The sequence below is a fragment of the Coptis chinensis genome, chromosome 3 (assembly GCF_015680905.1).
Source record: "Coptis chinensis isolate HL-2020 chromosome 3, ASM1568090v1, whole genome shotgun sequence".
Taxonomy (NCBI): Eukaryota; Viridiplantae; Streptophyta; class Magnoliopsida; order Ranunculales; family Ranunculaceae; genus Coptis; species Coptis chinensis.
In genome coordinates this window covers 5382943-5393364 of record NC_141458.1, presented here as the reverse complement: position 1 = coordinate 5393364, position 10422 = coordinate 5382943, and the positions used below count along the sequence as shown (strand labels likewise).

The following is a 10422-nucleotide window of genomic DNA, read 5'->3' as shown; positions in this document are numbered from 1 at the left end:
TGGACACCCTCAGAGAGCAGGAAAAGGGACTGCTATTATATATATATAAAGATAAAAAAAAAGTAAAGATCATGGTCTTCTTGTGGACGCCTAAAGTTTATCGAAAAAATAAAACAGAAAAAATCGAAATATGCTATATTATGTATTGTCGCCATTAAGAAGGATCGAAAAAATATATAATAATACTAAAAAATGCTAATATAGCGGAAATGCTACAAGTATGCCCCCATAGGCCCATATGGTCCAATGCGAATCATGGTATCACATCTGGATATAGAAATTGTTCCCCGAAAATCATTGGGCTTCACCAGTTCATCGCCTGTAAAGAGTTTTTAGACTTGTAGAGTTGTAGGCCGAAAATGCTATTGCGTGATTATGTTCTAACGAAAAAAAACATGGTGTCGTATGTAATATTAATTAAGATATATAAGTGATTCGGATGACATATTCAACACGCTTACGAAAAGCATAACATCTTAAAGTTAGTAAATGTTTACCCACATTAAAGTTAATAGGGTTCCTGTTAGAAAGATTATTGATTCATTATATTGTTTTTTGTTGCTATGGCTGTGGAAAAGTATGTCACTCCAATATTGGTGTGAACTTCCAGAGGAACTTCTTAGGGATGATAGCAGAAAAGTTATATTCACTTCAAGATTTTATGGGATTTGGTGTAGTTTGTCATTCATGAAGATCTTGTGTTTTGACGTTTGATGATAAGCTTTACTTCTCGTTAAATTTGAAGTCCCGTCCATGGTTGATGCTCACAGCTGATGATGATCAAGTCGAACAACACTTCTTTGATGCTTTTGAGAATAAAATTCACCATATAAATTTGCCGAGGCAAGTGGATGTCATTGTTGGGGTTTTTCAAGAGTAATAGGCAATGCTATAACCTTCGAGTTACTTATTAAAAGCAGCTGTATTCCCTTGTCATTCATCTTTAGAAACTGTTCAGGAGAGCGGCAACCAATTTGTAGTTTTTGCGATTTATGGGGTAAAACGGAATTTGGCTTTTGCAAGACCAGGTGACACAACATGGACTACAGTTAAAAATATTATTTCTCCTTCAGATGTCTTATATCTCAATGGCCAATTTTACTCTGTTGATTGTTTTGTGGGGCATTAGACTTTATGACATAATGAGTCCAGTCCAACCGCAATCAAATTTGCATCTCATCCACCAGATGTAGAAAACGGTGACAGGTTATATCTCGTAGAATTGCAAGGGGAGCTGTATATATATGGTTGTCAGGATTGTAGATGAGGAGGAGAATGATGGGCCAGCTTCAAAACAGGATTGTAGATGAGGAGGAGAATGATGGGCCAGCTTCAAAACAGTTTTTATTGAGGTCTACAAGTTGGATTTACGGAAACTTTAACTCAACTCTGATTACCCTGGTTGCAAACCGGGTTGCATTTATTTCACCGACAATGATGATGAAAGTGTTGGGTTGGTGGAACCGTCGAGCTTTGCTCCGGTTGTCCGTATACCACACTCACCACCAGTGCTGGTATCGATGAAGAGGCGCGACCGCTTCGTCGTCCAAATGGCGCTTCAGCGCCGGCCAAATGGCCGATGCCTAAAGAAGAAGCGGCGCTTCGCCACCTAAGCCGCGCGCTTTCAAGCGCTTCAGCTTTATTGAAGAGGGCGCCAAGGCACCTAAGCGCGCTCACTCCGGCTTTATTGAAGAGGGCGCCATCACTTACCAGCGCACTTCAGCTCCCGCCTTTAATGAAGCGCCCCAGCACACCTATGGCGCCAGCCCAACTCAATTGCAAGCCCATTTTACTTCCCTTTGTCTATGTACACCTATATAAAGGAAATAGATTAGGGTTTTGAAGTACAACTTTGAGAGATTCATTTCTAGGGTATTGTGGGAGCTCTGTTGAGCTAGGGTTTGAGTGAGGCCTCTTCTTATTGATTCTTGATCTCTTGTAAACTCTCCAATCTTTGTTATAAAGGAAACTTCGGCTCTTGTGTGTGGATGTAGGTAACATTTACCGAACCACCTAAATCTTTGTGTCTCTTTGCATATTTACTTCCATTATTATTGTTGCTATGAAGGGTGATGATAAGTTAGTGGTTTTGCTTTGTTGAGGTTGTTGTGATAACTACCAAAGTCTTGGGTGGGTGATTTCCTTGGTGTGAACTCCAAGTTGAAATCATTTGGGATAGAAAGTAACTAGATTGAGGTGTGACTTTCTAGTGAAATCTCCCAACAAGTGGTATCAGAGCATAGGTGACTGTGTCAGAGCTACAGGGTGTTTGAGGAAATCCCTCTGAGAGGTTCTCCACCGTAGGTTTTTGATTCAGTAGAGTCATGACGACCGAAAAGGAAAGCTACAAGATAGAGAAGTTTGACGGAACAAACTTCGGCTATTGGAAGATGCAAATTGAGGATGTTCTCTATCAAAAGGATTTGATGGAAACATTGATATGTGAGAAGCCCGAGGAGATTCCACAAGATAAATGGGATTTGCAAGATAGAAAGGCCTTGGCCACAATCCGATTGAGTCTTTCGAAGTCGGTAGCCTTCAATATTAAAACTGAGAAGACGGCGAAGTCTCTCATGGAGGCACTTACTACGATGTATGAACAACCCTCGGCCGCAAACAAAGTCTATTTGATCACCAAGCTGTTTAGTATGAAAATGTTGGAGGGGACCTCCTTCAAGGATCACCTAAATGAATTCAACCAAACTAAGGACCAATTGGAGTCGGTTGAGATTACATTTAGTGATGAGGTGCTAGCTTTGGCGATACTTGGACAATTGCCTCCAAGTTGGAGTGCGACTATGGCGGCTATTAGTGGCTCTGCGGGAATGACCAAGTTGAAGTTTGAGCACGTTGTTAGTATGGTACTGACTGAGGAAATCCGGAGACAGGATTGTCCGTCATCTTCGGGATCAACTTCAGGGTCGGCATTGAGCACTGAAAGTAGGGGAAGAAAGTCAAACAGGAGTCGTAGTAAGAAAAAGTGGAGGGGGAGATCGAAATCTCAAGCCTCCCAATTGCAAAGCGTTGAACACAAACCTCGAGACATAAGTGAAGTGGTGTGCTATAATTGTGGTAGGCCTGGCCACTATAGCCCCAATTGCCCGGCACCAAGAAACAACAACAACATTAATAAGAACAAGAAAAAGAATCAAGAAGCTAATGTTGTTGAGATGGTAGATGACGCTTTGATATGTTCGATGGAGCACAAGAAGGAGTCTTGGGTACTTGATTCCGGCGCATCTTTCCATGCTACCTCACATCGAGAGTTCCTTGAGAACTACACCGAAGGTGACCTTGAACGGTCTTTCTCGGTGATGACCAACCTTGTGACATTGTCGGCAAGGGTGATGTGCATATCAAGATGAATGGCTCGTCATGGTTATTGAGGGACGTCAGACATGTTCCGGATTTGAGGAAGAATTTGATTTATGTGGGGCAATTGGCAAGTGAAGGATTTGTTACAGTCTTTACCGGTGATACTTGGAAGGTCTCGGGCGGTTCATTGATTGTTGCAAATGGTAAGAAAGATGGTACTCTACATGACTGCACATGGTTGTGAGTCGATTCTTTGGGTACATGGCAAAGAGGATCCAATGTTTGGCACCGCAGACTTGGTCACATGAGTGAAAAGGAATGAAAATCCTTCACTCTTACGGTAAACTCCCAAAGTTACAAATGACTGAAATTGACTTCGTGGAGAACTGTGTATTTGGAAAGCGTAGCGGGTGAGTTTTCGTGAGAATGGGTCGACTCAAAGCTAGAAGGCTTGAGTTGATACATACAGATGTCTGGGGGCCAGCTAATGTCTCTTCACTTGGCGGAAAGTCATATTTTGTGACTTTCATTGATGACCATACTAGGAAGGTGTGGGTCTATTTCTTGAGACACAAGTCAGAAGTATTTGAAGTGTTCAAGACTTGGAAGGCCATGGTTGAGAATGAGACAAGCTTGAAAGTAAAGAAGCTGAGATCCGACAACGGTGGAGAGTATGAGGATTCAGGTTTTAAGAAGTACTGTGCTGACAATGGCATCAAGATGGAAAAGACTTTGCCGGGACACCTCGTGAAATGGGGTTGCAGAGCGGATGAATAGAACACTGACAGAGAGAGCTAGGTGTATGCGTACACTAGCAGGCTTGCCCAAGCAGTTCTGGGCAGAAAGTGTTAGCACAGCAGCTTACCTGATCAATAGAGGACCATCAGTGCCTTTGGATTTTAAGATTCCAGAGGAAGTGTGGAGCGGGAAGGATGTGAACCTTTCCCATTTGAAGGTGTTTGGTTGTGTGTCCTATGTTCACATTAGTGACCAAGCTAGAAGCAAGCTTGATGCTAAGTCACTAAAGTGCACCTTCATCGGCTATGGCGGTGATGATTTTGGGTATCGTTTTTGGGATGATCAAAATCGGAAAATCATTAAGTAGTAGATGTTGTGTTCAAGGCGACGAGATGAAGCACAAACCAAGGAATCGGGTACGAGAGCGGCACGTAGTATGTTGAGTTGGAAGACTTTGATGTAAGTCGTGGTATAGTGGGAGCCCCACCGAGGAGGATGACGACAGAAGTAGTGACTTCGAGAGAATAATGAGGATACTACACCACGAGTCCATCTCCACCTCGTGCCCCCAGGAAGACATCCGGGCCACATGTACCGAAGTTCTAGATATCCGCCTCCACCTATGTGAATTACTTGCTACTTTCATCGATGGTGGCGAGCCTCAATGCTATGATGAAGCATTGGAGGTGAGTGATGCAAGCAAGTGGGAGCTTGCTATGCAAGATGAGATGAAGTCCCTCATCTCCCTGGCGGTGGGGAGTTAGCCAAACTACCCATGGGCAAGAAGGCTCTGAGAACAAATGGGTGTATAGAGTCAAAGAGGAACATGATGGTTCCCGAGAGATACAAGGCAAGGCTAGTAGTCAAGGGTTTTCAGCCAGAAAGCATTGACTTCACAGAGATATTCTCCCGGTGGTGAAACCAATACTATTCGGTCGGTGTTGAGTATTGTTGCAATGCGAAGATTTGTATCTTGAGCGGTTGGATGTTAAAACCGCCTTCCTCCATGGTGACCTAGTTGAGGAAATTTATATGCAAAGAACCGGGAGGGTTTCATCAAGAAGCGGTAAAGAGAATATGGTATGCGTGCTCGAAAAGAGCTTGTATGGTTTGAAACAAGCCCCCAGGCGTTAATGGTACGAAGTTTGATAACTTCATGCAAGGAAATGGCTACTATAAGTGCGACCATTGTTGCTACTTCAAGAGGTTCGACTCCAGCTACATCATCCTGTTGCTATATGTTGATGATATGTTAGTAGCGAGTTCTGATATGTCAGAAATTGGGAGATTGAAAGAGAAGTTAGCAAGTGAGTTCTCTATGAAGGATTTGGGCAAATAAACAGATTCTAGGGATGAGGATCGAAGAGATAGGCGCAAAAGGTATTCGGAGTTGTCTCAGGCTGAGTATATTGAGAAGGTATTGAAGAGGTTCAGTATGGGTAGTGCGAAACCAGTTTGCACACCTTTGGCAGTCCACTTCAAGTTGTCCAAGGAACACTCTCCCAAGACTGTTGAGGAAAGAAACTTCATGGCTAAGGTACCATACGCCTCTGCCATTGGAAGTCTTATGTATGCCATGGTTTGCACACGTCCGGATATAGCCCAAGCAAAGGGGAGCCGCCCGATAGATTTATGTCTAATCTTGGCAAGCAACATTGGGAAGCCGTGAAGTGGATATTGAGATATCTGAGAGGTACTACAGAGAAATGCCTATGTTATGGAAGGGGTGTTGTGAACCTGCAAGGGTATGTGGATGCCGACTTTGCAGGTGAGGTAGATCGCAGAAGAAGCACTACTGGTTATGTCTTTACAGTAGGTGCTACTGCAGTGAGTTGGATTTCTCAGTTACAGAAGATTGTTGCTTTGTCTACCACAGAAGCAGAGTATGTGGCGTTCTGAGGGCAAGCAAAGAGATGATCCGTTCTGAGGATTGATGGAAGAGCTTGGGATGAAGCAAGAGAGAAGTGTGTTACACAGTGATAGTCAGAGTGCTATACATCTTGCCAAGAATTCCGCTTTTCATTCTAGGACCAAGCACATTGGTCTCCTGTGTATCATTTTATCCGATCTCGTTGGAGGATGAGGTTTTGGCACTTGAGAAGATCCAAGGGAGTGAGAATCCGGGCGGATATGTTGACCAAGGCCGTGCCCTCATCGAGAAGTTGAAGTTGTGTTCAACCCGGTGGGTCTTCTTGCTTGAAGACCATGATGAATGAGCCGAGTGTTTCTTTAGTTTTTGGATTTGATTGAGTTGTTACAATTGAGATGTGATGTGCATGAAGAATCTCGAAGGTTCCAAGTGGGAGATTGTTGGGTTGGTGGAACCGCCGAGCTTTGCTCGGTTGTCCGTATACCACACTCACCCTCGGGTATCGATGAAGAGGCGCGACCGGGCCGTCCATCCGTCCATGCCCTTCAGGCTCAATGCCGCAACAAATGCCTAAAGAAGAAGGCCACCCGCTTCCACTAAGCGCCGCTCACTCGCTTCACTTTATTGAAGAGGGCGGCTCACCTAAAGCCACCTTTATTGAAGACTCGCCCACTCACCTTTATTGCAAGAGGGCTCCAAGGCACAATGAAGAGGCGCTGGCCCAAATTTTAATGGCGCCAGCGCCAGCTCTATGCTCAAGCTCCGCGGCCCAAGCCCATTTTACTTCCCTTTGTCTATGTACACCTATATAAAGGAAATAGATTAGGGTTTTGAAGTACAACTTTGAGAGATTCATTTCTAGGGTATTGTGGAGCTCTGTTGAGCTAGGGTTTGAGTGAGGCCTCTTTCTTATTGATTCTTGATCTCTTGTAAACTCTCAATCTTTGTTATAAAGGAAACTCGGCTCTTGTGTGTGGATGTAGGTAACATTTACCGAACCACCTAAATCTTTGTGTCTCTTTGCATATTTACTTCCATTATTATTGTTGCTATGAAGGGTGATGATAAGTTAGTGGTTTTGCTTTGTTGAGGTTGTTGTGATAACTACCAAAGTCTTGGGTGGGTGATTTCCTTGGTGTGAACTCCAAGTTGAAATCATTTGGGATAGAAAGTAACTAGATTGAGGTGTGACTTTCTAGTGAAATCTCCCAACAGAAAGTAGTGGACGACTAATTGGTCATGATATGGGAATTTTCAATCTGGAAACTGAGACATTCTTTCTCGGTTCTCCCCTCCAGTATGGATTACTCCAAAACTAGTGTAATACTGTAATGTCAGCAAGATAGCTGTTTTGTTAGTCGTCATTTCAGTCACAAGTTCCCAACTATATCTCATTACTGGGTATGATCGTGTTCAGATATAAAACCATGTGAAATGTTTATTTGAAAGTTATTGAATTTAATGCCAACTTTCTGGGAATGAGAACACTTATCTTGAGAAAGTGTTCAGTTCTTCTTCTCCTTTGTGTGTGTGGTCACTGTGGTGTTAGGTATGCAGCTTCTTTTGTGCGTGGTGTGATGACTTTTGGCTATATAGCCATATAGGTACACCTATATCCTTGTGAAACCATTCAAATTGATGCCACCAGTGCAAAAAATAAGTTTGGCTTGATAGTATTTTGAGAAAATGTTTAATAATGTCATAAAGACATAAACTACCATGCAATACTCCTTTTACTTTTAGGCATTCTTTGAGACCATAAACACTTGTGTGAGTTAAATGTATTAGGTGGTGAACTGGTGATCTTCCCGTTGGAGTTTACAACGCCATAAAGTCTTTATTGATAAGTTTGTCTTCACCTTACAAGCTTTGCGTATGTTAATGCAATTACAGGCTGCACTTTTTACGTCTGTGTCATTTTCTTGATTACGATCGAGCAACCCATATAGCGTTTTCAGTTAAGTGGATGGAACCATATAGTGTAGAGATGAGTTGCTAACAGATACTTCAGCCAATTTTTATTATTTCATTTTCTTTCTCCCACTAAAACAATGTCCCAAATGGTGTTTGGGCTGTTGTTGTATGTAACGCAGTCTTGCATCTTAATGCACAATTCTACTGGTATGACATTGAGTTCTATTGATATTGCATTTAACTCGTGACAGCGGTCATTGGGAGCGTTATTGCTACCAGCCGCTCTAATGTGATGGATGGTGAGTCAAGATGGTGCTCATGTGATTTTGAGAGATCCTCGACAGTCTATCTATTGCCTACAAATGTCAGGATTCACCATTGCGTGTTTTTGGAACTATTATGCCTCGACAATTAAGATATTGTGTTCTACTAGTTGAACACTTGCACGAAATCAATCAAATCATATTTGTGTTCTGGTCTGTTAAAATAATGCTAGCAAATTAACAAGAACACACAGATTTACGTGGAAAAACCCTGAGATCAGGGGAAAAAACCACGGAGCCACATCGAATCCACTATGCTCAAAGGCAAAAACGAAGCAACAATACAACAAGGGATTCCACCTGCTTTTAGTCTCTATACAAATAGAGTTACAACATGTGAGTGCAAAGAGTTCGATCCATGAAACGTGCTTATTCAATTACCACTTCCATCTTGGAGCGGAGCTGCGTCAAATCTGCTAAACTCGCACTATCTTTTCGGTGACAATCTTTGCTTTGCTTCCAGGGCAGCTTGATGCCTCTTCACTGATATTTCCTTCAGTGCTTGCTGTTATTGCAATTCAATTTGCTCCACTTCATTTCTATACTCTTCATCATCACTGTGGTCATATATAAATACATAACAGAAGAAGCATGTCTGGATCAAATCTGCTTAACTAGCTATTTTATTTGTGAAAATCTCTTCTTTGATTCCATTAAAGCCCGATGCCTCTTCACTGATAGTTCCTTCAATGCTTGCTGATATTGCAATTCAATTTGCTCCACTTCCTTTCTGTACTCTTCATTATCACTTTGGTCATCCATAACAGAGGAAGCGTCGCTGGCCATGTTAATATCTGTGTCCATTTTAACTCCATCAATGACACCTCCACTATATTTCATAGGTCCTGTAACATTAGATACAGATGTGCTGATAGAAGACTTCTGATTGTTTCTGTCTGTTGACATATCAGAACATTTAGCTTCAGTCGTAACAGTTGACTTTTGAGACTCAATATCAGCATGAGAGATCTCACCAAGCTTCAAACGCTCAAGAACTCTGTATGTTGGTCCTTTAGAAACATAGGCTGCTTTATTCTGAACATCAGAAAATCCTTCAACTTGCAGGAAAGGGTCCTTTAGAAGCTCCTTTGCTGGCGATCTCTGATTTGCGGGCAGTAAACACTTCTCTATAAAAGATTTCACTTCTGGATCCTCCACCTTACCGAGCGACTTAGGCATAACTCCTGTTATAACCTTCTTAAATATCTGGCATGGAATTTCGCACTCGTCGTAAGGCTGTTCAAAAGTCACCATCTCTAGCAGGCACATCCCAAAAGAGTATATATCCGCCAATTCATCATATTCCCCTTCATACACTTCCGGCGCGATATATGCAGGGGTTCCGACAAAAGTATGTTTATGTTCATTGGCCTGTTCCATAACAACCGCCAATCCTAGATCCCCGATTTTGACTTCTCCATGATTACCATTAATAAAGATATTATCACACTTGATATCCCTATGTATAATTGGTGGGCTATGACTATGAAGATACTTCAACCCCAATAAAATCTGTATTGCCCATGACTTCACGGCTTTCAGATTAAACCTTTTGTGTTTCTTTCCATACTGTCTCAAACTACCAGATGTAAACAACTCCGTGATGAGATTTATAGTCTTGTTCTTGTCATCTACCCAAGAATTGTAAAACTTGATTATATTATTGTGTTTCAATGACTTCAAGAGGCGTACCTCATTATGAAGCCTCTCTAAATCTTCTGGCGAACACAAAGCTTCATCGATCTTAACTTGACTCCAAGCAACTTCAATTCCATTAACTTCATCAAAACCCTTGTAAACTATCTTGGAAGCGCCTGCACCAAGAACTTCTTTGAAACGGAGGTATCGACGAGTGGGATCAGTTTCCACAACGTCAGGATCGGGTGGCTCTGAAACATCACAACATTCTTCTTCACACAAACTCATTCTTCTTCTCTCAAATTAACTTTCTTGCAATGACTCAAAAATATTGAAAAATTCAACAAATTGTGAACCTATTTATAACCCTCTGGTGAGGTATTTCAATTCAAGTAGGAAACTTGATTTTCACGCAATTGTACAGAAAGAAAAAAAAAACAAACGGGCCCATATGAAAATATTGGACTTTAAATCAAGCACTGGTAAAAGCATACGGGCCAAGAGACACAATTTGACTTCCAAGAAATGGGCCTCAGCCCCCTCGTTCTATTATGGTTGTATAAAAACACCCTCCCATCGGCACATACCTCTTAACCTCCCTGTTTTATAATATCTCATCAAATA

General features: G+C 42.1%; 1 pseudogene across 1 annotated transcript; it reads right to left on the bottom strand.

The window, feature by feature from the left end:
• Positions 1-8355: 8355 nt before the first annotated feature.
• Positions 8356-10211, bottom strand: LOC147507503 (putative serine/threonine-protein kinase WNK7 pseudogene; annotated as a pseudogene). The gene has a single exon (XR_015216194.1). The product of XR_015216194.1 is annotated as a putative serine/threonine-protein kinase WNK7 pseudogene (transcript).
• Positions 10212-10422: the final 211 nt, after the last annotated feature.